This window comes from Mesoplodon bidens (assembly GCF_964165515.1).
Source record: "Mesoplodon bidens genome assembly, chromosome: 18".
Taxonomy (NCBI): Eukaryota; Metazoa; Chordata; class Mammalia; order Artiodactyla; family Ziphiidae; genus Mesoplodon; species Mesoplodon bidens.
Window position 1 is genome coordinate 21,850,622 of NC_138175.1, and position 20,139 is coordinate 21,870,760.

At 47.3% G+C, this 20,139-nt stretch overlaps 1 protein-coding gene and 1 long non-coding RNA gene across 7 annotated transcripts in view; one reads left to right on the plus strand and one right to left on the minus strand.

The window, feature by feature from the left end:
• LOC308605650 overlaps nucleotides 1-1,937 on the minus strand; it is a 541,064-nt gene extending 539,127 nt beyond the window's left edge. For 5 of the 6 annotated variants that reach the window (XR_014013722.1, XR_014013723.1, XR_014013724.1 and 2 more), the window contains exon 1: nucleotides 1,566-1,937. This is a non-coding gene — a long non-coding RNA (uncharacterized lncRNA). The remainder of the gene's footprint in view (nucleotides 1-1,565) is intronic. The other variant, XR_014013727.1, reaches the window with a different exon arrangement.
• Nucleotides 1,938-3,484: 1,547 nt separating this feature from the next.
• CDH11 (cadherin 11) overlaps nucleotides 3,485-20,139 on the plus strand; it is a 144,803-nt gene continuing 128,148 nt past the window's right edge. The window contains exon 1 of the mRNA XM_081217522.1: nucleotides 3,485-3,645. The gene's annotated coding sequence lies outside the window, so the exon portion shown is untranslated. The remainder of the gene's footprint in view (nucleotides 3,646-20,139) is intronic.

Below are 20,139 nucleotides of genomic sequence, written 5' to 3' on the forward strand. Positions count from 1 at the left end.
ACAGATCCTAACATAGTCATAAAAAAAAAATCCCCTCGGAAATGTGCACTTTGTACTGTGTCTATGTGTAGGTGTGTTTAAAATGTCACGAACTGGAATGCCTAACTCTAGTTCCCAGGAATTAATCACTTAGAAGAGTGAAAGGGGGGAATTAACTTGCTTTAACACTTATAAGACTCTCCAAAGCAGTCGCCAAAATAGAACTTGCTGAATAGAAGTATGGTTATCTTTCCATAAGAACTAGAACTCTATTTTTTTTTTTTTTTAACATTGATCTCTCTATAAAACTGCCTTGCAAAAAGTTTTCCCCCTGGGGCTCAGCTGTAGGTCATAGATACTCTGGGAATAAAGATGTAAAAGAAATTTTTGCCTTTCTTTTTGGTTATAATTCAATGAATTTTAATAAATGTACAGATTTGTGCAACCATCATCATTATCCAATTTTCGAACATTTTCATCTCCCAACACAGTTCCTTCATGCCCATTTGCCATTAATTCCCATTCATACCGAGACAACCACTGATCTGTTTTCTGTCTCTATAAATTTGCCTTTTTTGAATATTTTATATAAATGGAATCAGAAAATATCTGGTTTCTGCATCTGGCTTTTAGCATGTTTTAAGGGTCATTCATACTGTAACATGCATCAGTATTTCTTTTCTTTTTAATGCTGAATACTATTCCGTTATATGGATATACCACATTTTGTTTATCCACTCACCCGTTGATGCACATGTTAACTGTTTCCAGTTTTTGGCTATAATGACTAACGCTGCTATGCACATTCAGGCACATGTGCCTGTGCGGACATAAGTTTCCAGCTGTCTTAAGTAGACTCCCAGGAATAAAATTGCTGGGTTGTGCAAAGGAATATTGACTGCTGCTATACACTGGGTTCCATCTGATTCAGATGTGCAATGTCAGTAGAAATCTACCAAGCAATTTTTAACATACTTTTGAAAATCCGCTGATGCTATCATTCACGGAAGGGATGGTCTAAAAAAACCCGACCACCACCAAAAAACAACTGCTGTCACTTAACGAATTCTGAACCAAAAAGCAAAGAACACATTCCGGATAATGTCAGGTCAAATGTGACAAGGCTCATCCTTGGTCCTGTCTCCAAAATGGAATTAATTAAACTTTTCTCACGGATCAAGCGCTGTCCTAACCATCACCAATTCCCGACATCATTGTATACCTGCAATTAGACTGATGAGCCCTTCACGTTCCCTTCCTGTTTCCACTTTCACTTACGTGGAAAGCATGAGAAAATTCAGACAAGCGTTAGTAGACAAACAAGAGCAAACTCCGAGTATCTCTGAGGGAGAGTGGGGCCCTCTTCCCTCCTCTCCTCTGTAACTTCATTTATAAGTGGAACCGTTGAGGTCAGAGCACCCCATCACCATGTTCTGCCCCTTTAGAGTGCGGGGACCTGGGCGGTGGCGTAGGACATACTAAGCCCATACAAAGTTTTAGGGCTTAGAGCAGACAGAAGTGGCAGATGAAAAGACAGGACCAGAGAGGATGATAAAGGCAGCAGGCAGAGTGTGGAAGGGACCAACCTGTGGAGAGAGAAGAGACAGGCACCGCGTCCCACTCACTGCGCTCTCGGGGAAAGCGCTCCGCCTCCTCGGCCTCGCGAGGGCCTCGCACCGGCACGTGTAGGGCGAGGGTGGGGGGCGGGTACCTAGCGCCCAGAGGCCTGTCTCCTTGCCGCACTTGGGAAGTAGAGGGGGGCCACTTTACCTCCCGGCGGGAAACCCAGCGCCCCCGCCACCCGCCGAGGAAACGGCGGTTTAAAGGCCACGGCCACACGGAGGGCGAAGGACGCGGCAGCTTGGCTCAGGACGCCGACTGGGGCGGCGGCCGACGCCTCAGGGATCCCGGAGTTGCCGAGAAGCCCGCGGGCGCACGGAGGGGCGGGGGCGTGGTAGCCGGATGGCCCCGCCCCGCCCGTCGCCCACGCGCGCAGCTCCGCGCAGTCCCGTGCCGCGTGCAAACGTGAGGGTTCTGCGGGCCGCTGGGACTCCGGCGGCCAGGGCTGGCAGCCCGAGAGCCGGCTTTGGCCGCCCCCACTCCCCTCCCACTACTACAGTCCCTTCCCCCTTCGCGCACACTCCGAGGCTTTCTCTTCATTCTTCGACCTCATTAGTGTTAATTCCTCCACTCCTCTCCGCCCCTCTCGCCCGGCTTTCCCTCCGCTTCCTCCTTCCCCTTCTTCGCGGGCCCATCACTCCTTTTCCGTCCTCATCCCCGTCCCTCCTGGGATTCCTTTTCCCTATTATCCGTTTGCTGCTTCATCTTCCCTCCGTCTCTGCTTTGTCCGCCGCCTCCCACCAAAGGAACTTGTTCCGGCCAGGGGTCCCCACCGGGTCACAGTCGTCCCCCTCCACCCTAGAGACGGCGGCATGTGCGGGTCCCAGCACCGCTCCCGAAGCACGAGCGCCCCGCCCAGTCCCTGGCGTGATTCCGAAGCCCAGGCCCCGCCAGCCTATTCTCCCGGCGACTGCGCGAGGGCAGGAAGCAGGCCCGGGGCCCCCTCCTCCAACGAGTCCTCCTGGAGGGCTACGGGGCCCACCCAAGGAGGATGCAGGCACTGCGCCCTCAGGCCCGGTCTCCCGCCGAACCGCACTCTCCACCGAGCCGGGGCGGGCGTGCGGCGAGGGGGCCTGAGGCAACAAGTGACGCTGTGTGCGGGCGGGGGCCACTGTACCTGCCTGGCGCGGGGGCCGGGCCGACCCTGGCTAAGCGATCCCGGCACCCGCCTTCCCCACACTAGGCTTTGGGGATGGGTGGGGAGGGAGAACTGGGAGAGAACAGAGACGTGGTTCTTCCCAAGTCCAAAGTCTCCCTCCCCCAGGTTTCACCACCCGCGCCCCAAGCAGAGTTTGCTAGGCATGGGGAGAGTGAATAGGGCAGAAGCCACCGACGTGGAGGGATCTTTGGAACGTGGGGCGATGGGGTGAGGAAGCACGATGCCGGATTGCCTCCCCCACTTGGCCGACGCTTTCCCCCTACCCACCACCCAGGCCTCCTGGGCCAAGGGCCCAGCCTGACCAGCTGGAGCGGATTTGGGCGAAGGAGGAAAGAGGGGCCCCGGAGCCCTCCCCAGTCTCCCTGTGCCGCCCTCCCTGATTGGCTGTGCGTCCCTGGAGCCCAACTTCAGTCGCCTCTGGACTCCGTCTGAGCCCTAGGGGAGCCGGAGTGCGGCGACCCAGGGCGGGAAGGGGGCGGCCACGAATCCCGGGGGCTGACATCCCGGGGGCCCCTGAGGGGAGGGACGCGAACGGGCCGGCCCCCGCAGCCTCTGCGAGGCCCAGCTCGCCGCGACTAGCGGCCTCCGCTCCTCTCCGCCCCCCGCCCTTTTCTTCCCTCCCAGCGGCGGCCTCCCTCCTCCTCCGCCCCCCACCCCGCCCGCCACCTCCCCCCGGTTTCTCATTCCTGCCACCAGCGCGCTCGGCGGCTCATTCCGCGGCCGCCGCCAGACGAGGGGAGCGTCGCGAGCAGATGCCGCGGGGGCTGCTCGCAGCCGCCGCCGACTTGTGAATGGGACCCGGACTAGGGCCGGGGCTGACACCGCTGCGCTCGCCCTGCGCCAGCGACCGACGGCCCGCACCTCGCGCCCACCCTCCAGGGCCCCAGGTGAGGCGCGCCTCCAGTGCCTTCCTCTCGCCTGGATGGGGCTTCTTCGGGTGGGGTGGGGGGTGTCTCTGGATGAGAATGTTTGGGGACGGGGGAGGACTGACTCGAGAAGGTTTCACTAATGCAAAGCAGAACCGGGGGGAGGACGGAGGTAAGAGATTTGTTTAAAAATCGAAAAGGAAGAAGGGAGCCAGCTGCGGCGCGGGCAGCTTAGGGGGCAGAGGCGCCAGATGTGCGCTCCAGTCTCTCCCCCAGCTCCGGCCTTTTATGGGGTCTGCGCCGAGGCCGCGAGACAGGGGCTTTGCACCCGGCTGGAGCTAGAGGCTGCAAAGCTGCGCTCCGGACGCGCCGACTGCCCCCCGGTCAGGTCTCCAGGGAAAGTCGCCCCCGGCGCGGTGCCCGCCCGCCCGCGCTGCGACTCTTTGCGAAAGCGACGACATGACCGCGCTCTGCAGTGTCCCTACCCCTTCCTCCCCATCCCCGCCGAGCGCTCCCGGGGACTCAATTCCTCCAGCGAGACCGCCGGGGAAGCCCCGGAAAACGGAAGGAACCCAGCTCGGGTCGGCGATTCCCCCCGCACTTTTATAGCGTGGGTTTGGGTCCGCTGACTGCGGCTGGGGCTGCCGACTGCGGTGCGCGCGCCAGCCCTCAAGCCGGAGTCTCTTCGGGGGCTCGGGGAGCCGTTTGTCAGCACCCGCCAGCTCAAGGGGTGACCCGTGAGCGGCTCAGACTCGGGCTCGGCTCTGGCTGGGGCTTGGCGGAGCTTGCCGGGGTCAACGTTAACTTTGCGAAGCAAGCCTTCCCCGCAGCCTGCGCCTCCTCCCGGAACGCGCCGAGCCTCTCCAGCTCCGCACGCACGGCCTCCCTCCCTCATCTTTGCCCCGGAACGGGAGCCGGGGGTGAGGAGCTTCGAGAACCCCGCAGAATGTGGGGTCCGGCGAGGAGAGCACCCCTCTCCCCCTACACCCGGGTACAGCTGTAGGAGGCCTGCCTGGTGCTGTGAAGAAAAGAGTCCCCAGAGAAATTGGGGTCAGGGAGGCCCCCGGGTCGCGCTTCTTCATCCCTTTCTTGCCAAGGCCTTGCTCCTTGCTTTCTGGGCGGGGGGGGGGGCGGGGGCGGGGGCGGTTGTGTCCACACGCCTCCTTTTCCCGGGTGAAAGGTTTCGAAATGCTAGAAAAAGAAAGCCCTGTTGCTTTTGCTGATAATGCAGCAGGAATTTCACGGGCCAAAGCACTGCTATTAAGAAATTGCATCTTTTAATTATTTAATAATGCCATCCCTGCATGACGATGGGTCGTCCCTAAGGGGTGGGGTGGAAGGTTGTTTCTAAAATCCTGCTGCATGAAGGTATACATCTGCCTATAAAGTCTTCCCTCCCGTTTCCCTCTAAAGAAATCTTTTTCGGATGGCTCTGCAATCTTTCCCGGTTTTCCTCTTCCTATCATTCCTATCAGTTTCATACGAGGCAGAGTAAGTTTTCGATTTAATCACAGGGAAGCCACGATAATTAACCTGGTGAGAGGATGGATCGATTTATCACTTGGGCTTGCGGCAAACATCGATGGTTTTGCGGGGTGTCTGGATTTCCCGGGGACCGAGGTGTAGAAGTGTTCTCAGGAGCGAGGATCTGCCAGCATCGCATGAGCGCATTTGCCACGCTGGGCTCTGAGCGCTAGAGCCTAATACCCTGAGAGAGAAGAGAAGAGGCTGACCTTCGTTTCAGTAATCCTGGAATTATTTTCCCTACAAACACAGAGATGCAACCATCAGAACCCAGAAGTAATCACTGCCCAACCCCAGCTGCAGGGAGCCTGGTCTTCTTCCAGTAGAAGAAAGGAATCAAAGTTGCAAAACAAAGAGACAGAGGGTCGGGGCCAATGCCAGAGGGACCCTGAAGCTCCTGATCACTAAAGTTCCTTAGTCATGAGCTCTAATTCAAAGTTTTAGAGTTGGCCAGTGGGCCCTAGAATTCAAACCTCTGTGCAAGACTGAAATCCTGCCTAGTACAAAGGAATGTGAGTAGTTTTCAAGTACAGACCAGGAAAAGGCATCTGAGGGGCCAGGAAACTTTCCTTGAGTGAGAATTATCTTTACATCTTGCTTTTGAAACACTGCAAATTAATACATTTAAAAGGTCTTGCAGCTGCACTTTATTATTAATGATTATTATTACCATTATTTTCCTTGTTATTTCAGAGTCTGTATAAGCTGGTCATTTTATTACATTGTCAGAAAAGAAATAAATAAGCCTCCCCACCCCTGGGGGAGGGAAAATGAAGAGCCGCATTGAACGGACTGAGACAGGATAATCTGTTGAGGCCCAGACATGTAGATTTACTCAAACTGAGCTTATTGCTTACTAGAAAAATAGGCTTTTGAAATAGCTCTAATTGAAGCACTGGACCATCTTGATAGCACTTCAGAACTTTCATTACGTTCAGCATTCTTATCGAAACACCAGACAGTAAAATTACTAGAAACCTAAATTCTGTTTTCAATTAAGATGCAATATTTTGTTAATTTGAGAATTTTTTTAAAAGTTACATCTGTTTTTTTACGACCCAGAACTCATGTTTCCTCTTTGCAGTGGTGGCTGTGGATGTGTATGTTTGTTTGTTTATTCGTGTGAAGAGGAGGGGCAGGGTTGGAGAGCCATGCTGTGATTTGGGGGAATACAGATCAATTTCATGCTCCTTTAATGCACTTGTCTTCATAATTCATGGTTTTTCTTCCACTTTGAATAGAATTACATGGCTGCTTTGTAAAGATTCTGGTTTGGGGACCCTCATATGGGAAACGCCATGACTTTGACCTCAAGGCTTGATTTACAATGCCAGAGCTACAGTCCCATGAGCATAGTGTGTCCCAGAACCTTGCCTGTGAATGTCTGTGACTTATGAAGTTGACAGTTCATGTAAACTTTGATCTGTGATATTCAAAGCTATTATCAGAACCATCTAAAGATCTGCAAATCTGATTTTAGTCTGCCTTCGTTTTCCACACATTTTTGTAGGCAGATGTTCCAGACATATGATCATTTCGTTTAAGTTTATTTTCAACATTGATTTTTTTCACTTTGATCACAGGAATACCTTATCATTAAATAGTAATGATAAGACAGTGGTTTATAGAGTTTGAAAGTAGGTAGCAAATCTTTTTTTCTTGAACTGTCAAATTTGCAGAATAACTATAAATTCCTAAGTTTTTTTCTTCCCTAGAAAATCTCACCGTTGTGTAAATTCACCAGCCAATGGTTTAAGGGATTGAAATATGTTTGGGATGTTTTTCCCACTTATGCAATTGGTCCTTGTTCCATAAAAAGTTACCTGATTTGTCAAGAACCCCTGTTCTAGATTTACCAAAACATCGTAGTTGTCAGCCTTTCCAGTCCAAAGTTATTGCCCCTGAAATATGTAAATATCTTTGGTCTCTCTCTGTCTCTCTATTTATAGATATGTGCGTGTGTGTTATTTAAGGGACTAGGGGAAAAACATCAACAGGTCTGGTAAAAAAAAAATAAATAAATAAAGCTGGAGAAAGTTGGACAAATTCTGGTGCACCAGTAGGAGTGAGCTTTTCCATCAGGATTACGATGATAGCCATCCACAGCCTCCTCTATGGGCAAAGAAGGACTAAAGAAGACACTCGAGGAGTATAATTAAACATCTTTCTGCTATAATTTTACGCTGACATTGAGAGCCTTGTGCATCTCTGGAAATGGGCTCCTTCGCGGAAGATTGCACTTCTGGCCACTAGAGGGCAATGGCACCCTTCTCCAACTTTGTGCGTGAGGCCCATCTGCTTTTGAGGGCACCATGAAAAGCGGTTTTGTTACCAGCAGCCTTGTCTGGACCTCTCAGGAGAGACCGAATTCAATCTAGCTGTGGTTCAGGCTACTGCTTGAGCAGTTTGTCAGGATTAACATCTTTCTAGTCGGTGGATCCCGTTACCTTCACTCTCTTCCCACCTTGGAGTTTACTAGAAAGTTGCAAAATCTGAATCTTGAGATGTCTGAGCAGGAGATGGATGGGGGCTGGGCTGAATGAGAAACAAGGTCAGTTCTCACTGAGTCAGTGATCTGGGAGGATTTTCTGGCTCTTTTTTTTTTTTTTTTTTTTTCTTCCCTGCAAAAAAAGCATCATTTCAGACTCCGAGGGGAAGGGAATGAATGAAGAAGAGAAATATTAGTGAGATTGCTGTGATATCATTGCCTATTCTTTCAAGAGGTTTTTGAAGACGTCTGCAAGACATTTTTAATTTGCAAAAAAGAATAGCACTTTGATCTTTGGTAAACACTTTGGGGCCTGGGGTTTTAATAAAACAGTAAATGTTTTACTACTACCTTTAAACCATTCTTGATATTGCTGTACAAAACCTAACTTTAGCAGAGTGTAAAATCTAATTCAAGATTGGTCCTCATGCCCTGGAGTTTAATCATTTGACTTTTTTTTCCTCCTCAGTGATATGGAAATTACTGCTTATGATTAAATTGTGTATTCCAGGCTGCACAAATTTATATTTGTTACTGTTTGATAGTGTCATTATGAGATTCACAAGAATGAAACAAAAAACTAATGCTATATTATAATTAAGAGGAAAGCTCTATTTAAAAAAAATAAGTACTGTCTTAAGTAGATTCTTATTTGTATCTTTTTTTTTTTTTTTTTTTTTAACTGAGTCCAGTTGCCTCCCTGGTGAATCAGCAGTGGAGTTCTTTGCAGCTCTGAGTGTGTTGGAATGCATGGGCAGTTGATGAAGGAGGGATCAATGCAAATGGATTATGGGAGGGAGTATTAAGTAACTCAGTGGAAAGTAAGACAAAGTGTTTTGTAAACTGAAGCTCACTTACCGCTGGACAGTTTATTTAACTTTTAAAACGAAGGCACTTTTAAATTGTAAGTGCTTGTGAATAATGCACGCTCATTAGAACTGGAGGGAAATTTTCACTGTTATTTGGTTTAATTAGCCGTCAGACAGTCACAGAGTTCCAAGATGCTTATAGAGATAAAGCATTGTTCTCAGAGTCTCTGTGGTCAGGGTTTCTGCTCAGGCAGAGAACCTAGTACACAGGATGTTAAATGAGATGGGAGTCTGAGAGAGAAGAAGAGAGGAAAGGAAGAAAGAGGAGGGGGAAAAAAAGAGTGTGGGAGAGACTAATGATGCTGTTTCTCATGGCAGGCCAAGGACTGGTGTCTCTCTCCCCTTTCCTCTCTCTTTCTACTCATTTAGACCATGTGAGGTGCTGAATCCAGAAAGCTGGCATACACAGCCTTACAGGCCACAGCAAACAGTGGCCAGAGCCTTATTCTATTGCCATCTGGCACTGAGTACTCATCAAAGGATATTGTGAATAAGCATTGCCTTTTTCTCGAATTTTTCTGGTTATTCCAGTTGAAGAAAAACCTTCATTTACTCCATGAACCTCCTTATTTTCTGGAAATCCTCCTGACACGGTCCTCTGCACTGGCATGATTTCACAAATTAAGATTACTTCTCCACATTCACTTTTCTTGAAGAAAATGGCCACCATGATGATCACCTAACATAGCAACCATAGCAGTGGAGGCCCCTACCTGAATTTAGTTTAAGACACACAGAGATCCCTTTTCAGCCATTGTTAGGCTCCGCCAGTGAGATCAAACAGTGAGAATTTAGAGCAGCATCCCTGCCATGGATGCTGTTTTATTCTCAGTAAGAACAAGCATGGATGAAGGCAGGGATAGACATATCCTCTAATTATGGTACATTCACCCCCACCATGATCTCTGGGTATATGTTACTGATGATCACATACCGAACACTCCGGCCTATTACCATCATCCCCCAGGCCTGGACCACCTATTCAGACTTAAAGGCAGTATTGCCGAGCGGCAGGGCCAAGATCAGGGTGAGGAGAGTGAGGCTAAGACATACAAGTGCAGAGTTAGATCCTGTCTGTATTTATTTATTTATTGGCCACACCACAAGGCACGCAGGATCTTAGTTCCCCGACCAGGGATCGAACCCGCACCCCCTGCAGTGGAAGTGTGGAGTCTTAACCACTGGACCGCCAGGGAAGTTCCAATCCTGTCTTTATTTAAAATGTTGATATTTTGCTCATTGTGGATTTTTCTAGTGATCTTGATTGTTTAAATATTTCCTTAAAATATTATTTGATTACTGAGTTTTTTGGCATCCCCTTATATTCTGTGCACAAGGACAGAGCTCCACCTGACTCACCCTCGTTCCAGCCCTGCCCAGCAGTTTGATTCTTCTCCATTCCAGCTCCACTGTTTACAAAGTACTAACCAAAAATGAGCTACCTTACTTCTGTGAGACTCAGCTACCTCACCTGTGAAAATGGAGCCCCTCACAATACCCACGTCCTAGGATTGTTGTAAGGTAACATAAGGATTGGGTGCAATGCCTGCTTCACAACAAGCACGCAGTGACTGCTCGGGCCTTGTTGTCCTCTCAGAAAGAGACCTGAGCTTCACTTTTATAGACTAATGGTGGCAGGTAGAAGTTCTTCCTCACAATTTTTAGGCCAAAATCCTTCACTAAACTTTCCCTTTGGCTTGAGGCCTCTCCGAATTAGTGATGAATTGTTTATTAGTACCTGCCTTTTTTAAAAAATCATTTCATAAGTTTAAGTGACCCATCCCTCTTCCATTTAAAATATTCAAGAGGCAGTCGAGATTTTAGAGATAAGTATCGCTTTTGAAAAGTGCCTGCCTCCTTCCTACCTTTGCATTTTCTCCCCGCTTGTTTTTACATATGGGTTGCTGTGGAAAAGTTGCCCTGAAGTAATATCTTACTGGGAAAGCTTGCTAAGCATGTGATGTTGAGATATTCCTCACAAGGGTTGCTTCCCTTTAAAAGGGATGCATTACTATTCCAGACTAGCTTAAATGATAATTAGTCTCTTGATAAATTGTCGCCATTTCCAGAATATGCCTGTTTGATTTTCAGGTAAATGTAGTTTGGGGTTTTCAGGAGGGTGAGCAGTGACAGTCTGACTCGTGGAAAGACTGCAGCTTGAAGAAGCTCTTGCCCTGTCTGCGGTCTTCCTCGGGCCCAAGCAAAAGCCCAGGGATTTGGCATCACGTTAAAAATAGCAGGAACCCTCACCCCCACGCAGCTGTTGACGGTGCTCTGTTTTCACACCCAGTATCACAGTCAGGCTGGGCTTTCCAAGGCTCCTGGTTCTTCCAGATTGTCCTGCTGTGTCCCATCTGTGGCCTCCTTGTGTCATCTGTTCCCACCCCAGGCCCTATGCATTCCCTCCTGAGTGCAGGGTGCGATGAAAGGAAGGCTCTGCCTGTGTTTGCTGGGAAAAGGGCAGGGGAGAGAGCCAACTTTATGAGATGCTACTCTGTGAAAGGTGCTGCACCCACTACCTCCTTAATTCTATGCAGTCACCCCATGAGGAGGGTACTGTCCGCTCCATCTTACAAGTAGGGAAGTGACCCCCAGGAGGATTCCAGACACTTGTCCAAGCTCACCAGGCTGAAGGAAGGAAAGCTGGGTGTCCGAGCCTGTCTGACTCCACATGCCCAGCAGTCTTCTGCTATGTGTGACACGTGTGGCAATCCTGGGCCTCCTCAGCTTCCTGGAGAAGAGCAGCTGGACAGGGAACTGAGCTGACGGCTTGACCCTGTGCCCCTATAGGATCCCAAATCTTGACCATAAAAGGAGCCTCTGAGATCTTATGGTCTAACTCTCCCTCTCAGCAGGTTTTCTGCTTGCCACTAATCCTGCGGCTGCTTAAATGTCCTGATGACAGCATGCTAGCGACCTCTCTGGAAACCCATGACATGAGAGGTGATTCATTACCTCTGCTCATTAGAATGCCCCCTCATATGAGGAGCTAAAATACCCCTCTGCTGTAACTTTCTCCCAACAGTCACTTTGCCCCCGCTCCCCGTCACTTTTTCCTTCTCTGACAGCCCTACAAATATTTGAAAATGGCATCCAATGACAGTTAAAATCCAATAAAAAGTATTTATTGAGCACTTAGCTAGTTTCGGGCACTGTGCTAAGAACATTCTATAATATGAGACTTACCCACAGTGACCCTATGAGCTGGTAAAATTATTGCTAGCACCTTACAGAGGAAAAAGCCCAGACATTCCCAGTGTTCCACAGCAGGTAACTGGCAAAGCTGGGATTCAAACTCGGGTATCTGACACCGAACTTAACCCCTATGTCAGTGTGCCCTGCCATTCAGTGCTTCAGCTAATCTGGCGAGATACAGTTCACAGACCTCTCACCGTCCTCATCTCTCCCATCTACTTCCACTCCATTTTGTCAATGTCCCCATTAACACGTGACATCTTACATCAGAGTCTCTTTTGCAGTCTAACCACCATACGGTGATTGGACCTCCTACTTCCTGTAACAAGGACTGGACATCCCACTTTACCAAGTAGAACTGTCAGGAATCAGATGTTTGAAGTCATTAACTGAACTATCAGCTATTCCAGTCAATCTTCTTTTAGAGATCAGGGTCCAGGGACCCAGAGAAGAACCATGACTTGCCTGAGGTCACTTGGTGATGTAGGAGCAGAGGGGAGCAAGAACTGGGGAGTGGGGGTCTTGGCTCTTAACCCGATTGTTCACCACTATCTAAAAGCAGAAGCCTTTTTATTTTTTCCTTAGAGTCTATATAGCTGTGGTCTGATTCTTATTTAAACAGATCATTGGTTCAAGTATATAGATGTGTGTGTGTGTGTGTGTGTGTGTGTGTGTGTGTGTGTGTGTGTGTATATATATATATATTCACCCTGTAACATCATTTGGCAGTTAAATCGTAACATCTATGGGGCTTTGCATGAATCTACTATTTGGAAGTCATGGTCAGCCAATGCAGTGCCATTTGATACTATTTTGCAATATGTACCATTTGACTTCACCCTTCAGCTCTGTCCTATCTGAAAGACATCTACCACTAATACCTCCATTCCAAGTTTCCAGAGATAACAGAGTAGGAATGGCATCCTCACCTTGCCACCCCTAAGCTTTCACAGGGCCCTCTGGCAGGGTTTGGTTTGAACTCCATCTCAAACTCATTTCTTTGTCCCATACTTTATTGAAAGGCCTGGGCTGGGCACAATGAAATGGTCAAATCACAGGGCCTTCCCGCAGAGAGCTGACAATATCAATGGTGCAGAACATACTAGGTCTGTCTGTAATATCTCAAGGCTTATACTGTCCGTGCTGCAAAGGAAGTTTAAACAAAGAGGACCACAGTAAGGACAAGCCACATGCAGTTCAGTGATCAGGGATGGTTTGGGGAAGGAAAAACAGCGTTGCACTCCTGCATGGTAGGAGGGGACCCTAGAGGCCACCCAGACCAACACATTATGCCATTCCCGGCTACCATGTGCTGGTGATGGCTGGAGCATCACGAGTCATATGGAGCTCATTACCCCTGGACGCAAACCACTGAGACATTGGGAACCTTCACTTTTAGAAATACTTCCTTAGGTTGAGCCAAACTCTGTTTCCCCAGAGGTGGTATTCTTTGGTACAAGCCTTTGATGTCATGCAGAATAGATATAATTCTTCCTCCCCATTGCAGTTATTCAGGATCTAAGTTGTCTTCCAGGATGCCTTCCCCCTGGTCTTAACATCTCTAGAATGAACACCCCATTCATTTTTGCTCCAGCCCTCCTCGGAGGAAAAGACTGAAGACAGAAACCCAGAGGCAGCTAGACTCTAGACTATCAACTCCCTTCCACACACTTCTTTTGTTGCAGCCCGAGGCTACATTACATTAGCTTTCATTGCCAGCCACATCACCCAGAGGACTTACGCTCCACAGTTTACTTGTTTATTTGTTTTTCCTTATGTGCTGCTGTTAAGTCACATTTCCCCACCTGTTCCTGTGCACATAAGACATGATAAGGCATCTTCAGCAGTGCTAGGGAGTCAGGCTGCCTTGCTTCAAAGCTTGCCGCTTCCCAGCTGTGCAAGTCACTATATCTATTTCTCAATGTCCTCAACTGTAACACTGGGTTAATGATATCTACCTTATAGGATGGTTCTGATATTAAATGATATTAATATATAAAAGTGTTTAAAGAGTGCATGGAGTGAGGTTGCTGTTATTATTATCTCTGTTATACTTCATATCTATAGTCTGGGTCTATTGATCCAGTCTTCCAAAATGTTTTTAAAATTTAAACCTTTAGTCTATTGTCCAGAGTATCTGTCATCCCTCCTAGCCCCATGCAATAGGTTGGTTTACTCAGACACCTACCTTTCTTATTAGAAACAAAACACAACACAACAATAAAAAAAACCAGAAGAGAAGCAGGGACAGAATCTTGTTAAACTACAGAAGACACTCCTTTTGAGTGATTCCACACCCTGGAATACAATATTCTTCATGTTACTCATCTCTTGTAATGCATAACTGCCATTTTGTTTGCTTCTTTGTGTGTCTGTTTGACTGAATAGCACCCAAACCCCCTTCCTGTGTTTGGAGACTAACCCACAATAAGACTCTACAGAAAGAAAGCCCTCCTTCTACTTCACAGCCTTGAAGGGCCATAGAGTTGCTTCCCTAGCTCTCCTGGAAGCTAAAACGCTGATTCAACTTCCCAGTGTGCTTTAAATTTGGATTCAGTATCTTACACTTAACGCTTGTGCACGTGAGCATGTGCACACATGCACACACACATGCACACACAATCACTGGCCATGAAGAACTCCCTCTGGTCATTGTGGCAGTGACTGCTGTATCATCCAATTTCCAAGGGTAACCAGGGTGGTGGCGCAAGCTATCGCTACCCACGTTCAGCGGGCACAGCCACAGTGCCCTCACCCACCTGGCTCTGTGGCAGGGTTTGGTCTGTGGTTCTGACTGCCCAGGCTCCTACATTCCTGACCATTTTCTGACCCTGCTTCTCTAGTCTTCCTGCAAGCACTGTGTTACCCAGAGTCTGTATCTGTTGCTTTGAACTAAGAAACCCAAAAGGCTTCATTTCCCTGCATATCCTTGCAAGACTGTTGTAAGAAAACTTATCCCCTGCAATACTGAGTGGGGTATCTGGCTTTTGAGTTCCTCTCAAATGCTTAATAGAATGTTGATAGACAGTTAGATGTTAAGGTGTGAGGACTGAGCAGAGAAAGCCTTTATTAAACACTGAATGGTCCAATGTGGGTTGAGCAAGAATTGGGCAGGATGTCAGGACCTAAGCAGAAGCCTAGTGATAGGCTCAGGAGCTCAGAAGATGAAGTGGTTTTTCCATAGGCAGCTATGGCGGACAGCATAACTGCTAGGCATCTGAATGGCAAATGGTCTCTTGGAAAGAACAGGGCAGGTTGTATGGTCAAGTGGCCCATGGATGCTGGCTCTGGAACCAGTGCAAAATTCCCAAAAATATTATCTAGAGAAAACTAAGGCCAGATTCAGGGACAAGAGTCCAAATTGTATTCCTAATCTAAGGGCAGCCAGATAGAAAGGAGCATTCTGAATTCAGAGCCAAAATCTTGGAGAAGGCAGGATGGAATACATAGGAGCTCTCTAGGCATTGATACGAGCACAAAGGATGCCCTCATAAGAACGGGCAAATGACCTCACCACATCCCAGCTTCTGGAGGGAACAGCTCCCACACCCTCCCAGCATCCTGGCCTCTTTGCTGGCCCAAGGATTGGATGATCAGGTGGAAGTTGTCAGTGCTTAAATTAGGGCAGCAAGGAAAGACAGAGGAAAGCTCCCTCTGCAGCTGGTCCCTTATCATCCCAGGACAGCCTAACCCACTGCTGAAAGGAATCAGCATCATCCTTCCAGAGAGTGGAGCTTTCAGGGAAGCTCAGAGTTTCAAAGCTTCTGAGACTTGCTAGCCCGTCTGCTGGGCAAGGGAATTAAGCCATTGAATGGTTTTGATTTTGTGGTTGATGGCACCCCTTGCCCAGACCTGACCCAGTCGTCACCAAGATGCACAGAAGTCTTGGAGCCATGCATTACAGCTTCTATGTGGTACTCCCTGACGGGTCACCGTGGACACAAATCCAGATCACAGACCAAGAATGGCCAACTAAACATAGGTGAGGCTGGTTGGGCAGCTACATCAATAGTTATCTTTCCATTGTCTAACTTTTTAAAGCATGCATATTTAAAGGTTTTAAATAGTTAACAACATATTTAAAGGTTTTATAAAATATTTCATTGACAATAGCAGCAAAACTGTGTTTAAATTCCAAATCCAAATTGAAAATCCGGCGTACTTTATGCAAACAACTCCAATTCACAACACTTTGCCCTAAAATATCCCAATAGCGAAGGGAGCTTGCTCTTGAACTGTCTCACTCCACTATATACTTCATATATAGACACAGCTGTAGTGCAAGGTGTAGTTTTCATTTTTATTATTATTCTAGGGAACTTAAGAAGCACTATATAAATGAAGCATCACTATTAGTATTATTATCTTAGAGTAAAAATTGCAATTTAGCCGTTAGAACTGGGCACACTCGCCTTCAAAGCAATGCATTGGCGATTCTTGTGTTTTATTCATCACTGTTCCTGCTGCAAACCTTACAGAGAATCTTCAACTTCAGCAAACCTCCACAGTGCGTTTGGGAGCGTTAGTCAGGAGACTAATGCAGCCTGAGAGGATATGTCTCTGAAGTGAGGGATGGATCCTGCGGAATTATTTCAGCTGCTCTCTCCCCATGAGTGCCCTCCTGCCGTGCCCCGCATTGCAAGCCAGAGAGGGACCCAGTTTTCACTTACACAGAGGCAGGTCTCATGTTCTTTCCTTATTGGGTGCTTTTCTTCTGTCTCATTTCTCATGAATGGAGAAAGATAACCTGTCAGCAAGTTTGCAGCCAATTGCTGACAGATTTTCCCTAATAGGCTGCCCTGTGGTTTCCTCCTTCTAGGCAGGCCAGCCTAGTGAAACCCTGGCGTTCTGATAAATAGCTGTGTGGCCTTGGGCAAGCCAATTAACCTCAGTTTCCTCATCTGTAAAGTGGCCTTTTGGGTCCTTTCCAGCTCTAAAATGGTCTGGCTCTCAAATCTTCTTCCACAAATCACTTGGCATGGTGCCTTCTGACCATCACATCTTAGCATTCTGGAGAAGGAGCCATGCAGACAAAAACACCAGGATGTAAATGCACAGCTTTGTTTTGCCTGCTGGTGATAGTGGAGGCATGCAGGGTGGTGAGTTTGGTACTCTCTGTGAAGTATGTTGCATGTCAAATTTAGGGCTTTGGACTTCATTCCCCAGGTTCTAGGGAGCCTTTGCGAGTTTGGAGCAGGGGAGTGATGTGTTCAATGCTTTATTAAATGATTTCTGGACCAGCATTGAGAAGAACTGACCAAGGGGCAAAGACTCTAAACAGGGAAACTGACAGGAAGCCGGGACTAGAGGGCAACATTATTACAATCACTGATGTGTACTGAGCATTTACTATGTGCACACACAGAGCTCAGCGCTTTCCATAAATTATCTCAATCCATCCTCACTACAACCTTAATGAGGTGGAAGCTATAATTATCCCCATTTATAAAACATGGAAACCAAGACTCAGGGTAGTTAAACAATTTTCCCCAGTGTTATGTCTCTGGTAATTGGACAATCAGGGATTTGAACAGAGAGAACTTATGTTCTTCACTGCTCTGTTACAGCAAGACAGACTTAAGAGGCTTCCAGGATAGGTTCATGAGACTTGCTACTGATTGTCGATAAGGAATGGGAATGGGTACTTTGCCAAGCGCTTACTGAGTGCCTGCTACTGAGCCTTCCAGAGATTATCTCTTTGCATCTTCCCAATAAACCCCAATATCACATTGATAGACAGTTGCAAAGGATTGGAACTCAGGACCTGAAAGAACCAGAAAGCTTTTCCTGTGACCCTTCTAATGCATCCCAAATTGCCGGATTCTTGGCTTTCTCCCCACCTGGCATGATTTATAGATGACCCCAAATATTGTTTTCTGTCATGTGCTCATATGACTTAACTATTTTAAAAGATGTGTTAGGCAGAAAAGAAGTTGTGATTCCATGATCCATGTTCTCTCTTGATACTTTGGTTCCTGTCCAGCCCTGGCATAGGTGAAGGGAAGATGCTATCAACAGTGTCACAGAAGAACATTTATTTGGCACCCAGGGTTCAAAATGTGTTTCTAGGGGATGTTGAGAGAAGACATGTAAACCCAGTCTTTGTCCTTCAGTGGGCACTCTCTACTTCTGCAGCAAAGGTGGGAGAAGAGAGTCCCATTGCAGCAGCTCTGATGCATATTAATAAGGACCCAGGTTTCTGAGAGATAAAAAAATCATCTACACTGGATTTGAAGAGGACATCAAGAGGCAACAGATTTGACACTACAACCTAGGACTCAAAAACAAACGCAATTGCAAACACCAACCTGGCAAAGTCTTGTTCAAAGAGATGAAGTCCACAGGGTCTCTGTGCTTAGTATTTCTTTGTCTGCTCTCATATTCTTTGAGCATTTCCATCTGTATTCCCCTTGATCCATCCATTTCCCCATCCCTAATTTGTTAATCAACTCACCGTGGGACAAGAGGGAACTCACTTCCCTTGTCTGGATTTGTTTCCTCTTTCGTAGAATAAGAAGGTTCCAATGGAAAACTGCCTCCCTCAGGAAGAACAGCTGAAAGTCCAAAAAGAAGAGTCAGTCACCCTGCTTGACCCAGAGAATACCTGTATTATTCTCCTCTTAACCCAGCTCCTGGACTTCAGATTTTCATTTGGACCGTGAAAACCAAATGGGTGGTAGGCTCTTAGAAACTCAGAACTTAGTCCTCAGCTCTGGCCAAGAGCCTCCAGAACCTGTTCCCTAACTCGTTTAAATCAACGGTTATAAAAACAAAGCAAGTGAGACAAGCTTTGTGGGTAAGAATGTCAATTGATTAAATTTATGGAAATAGCATCACTCCTCAAAGATTGCCTGCCTTTGCTTAATGTTGAAAATATTGATACTATCTCTAGTATTGTTTCCCCTGTTTTTACATTTGCATGGGAAATGACTCCACTAACATTTTTTTCTGAAGATTGTTTTCTTCCTCTGAGAAGGTTATATTGACTATATCGGTTTGGCCCACTGATCATGCCTCCCCATGCAGGGCTGATTTGGATGCAAAAGGGAGCTGTTTTAGAAACAGTAACTTCACCTGCTTTGTTGCACCTCCTTTCAGGGCTCAGTTGGGCTCGCTACTGGAGAGCATTGAGAATGCCATTCACATGCTCTTGAATGTGAGAAATGGTGCTAATACAACTTTAATTTTTGTACCAAATTGAACACAACGAACTAACTTAAGAAAACTAACTAACTAAGAAATTAGTTTGTCGGAAATAATCTTGGCTCTTGCAGAGGTGCCAGGTTGGCTAGTTACTGAAACGTGACTGTTACTTCGTGAGGTGACATTTGTGTTGGGCGGGTGTGTAGATGGAGGTCATCCAGCGTGCTGGACCCGGTTACACCCCCTGGGGAATTCCTAGGGGCCACTCCTGGCAGAAGCTCATCCCAGCTAGGAAGATTCCCTCATCTCCCACCGTATGTGGCTCCCCTTCGGCCTCATTCCCAGTGCCCTGCTGGGCCCTGTGCAAAAACAAGACAAAACAAACCAAAACAACCCTTTATGTAAATAGTTTGATTTCTGTGACATTTATGCTTGACCTTAAATAAAGACATTGTGACTTGATGCTGTGTCTACAAAGGTGACCCTGGGGATGCAATGTAGTTTGGGAAAGACTTCTGTCACTCAGTATATCGAACACGTAGAAACAGAATTTTTTTTTTTTTTTTTGCGGTACACGGGCCTCTCACTGCCGTGGCCTCTCCCGTCACGGAGCACAGGTTCCGGATGCGCAGGCTCAGCGGCCATGGCTCACGGGCCCAGCCGCTCCGTGGCATGTGGGATCCTCCCGGACCGGGGCACGAACCCGTGTCCCCTGCATCGACAGGCGGACTCCCAACCACTGCGCCACCAAGGAAGCCCTAGAAACAGAGTTTAAGTCTATTATCTGTGAGGCCAGAAGTCTTTTGGCTTCATATTTCATAGGCTAACTTTTGAATGTTATTTCCCCAAAGCACTCAGTAAGTTTTGCAGGATCCAGGACACTGCTAATACTTCTGAGTTTCCAAAGTCAGTGTGGGTTCCTCCTCATCTTTTGGGGTTTCTCTTTTGAGCTAATGCAGCACAGAGTGATATAAATTCAATATCCTCTCAATGCTCTGTCGTGCCTTCATAACAACACTAAAAATGTGTACCATTCCTGGATGATCTTGATAACGTGCTTTAAGTTCATTATCTCTAGTTCTGTGGACAGCAGGGAAAGTTTGATCTGAGTATAGAGCAATGATTAAAAGCTCACTGTGAAGAAGGTTCCGACTAGGAAGGTTGAGATTTCACTGCGACCATTTTTCAGCATGTGTGGCCATGTGTATATAACTTATCCATTTTTTTGTATCAGTTTTCTCATCTGCACCGTTGGGAAGACAATGGCATCTACAAAGATCTGAGTACTTAGTAAAT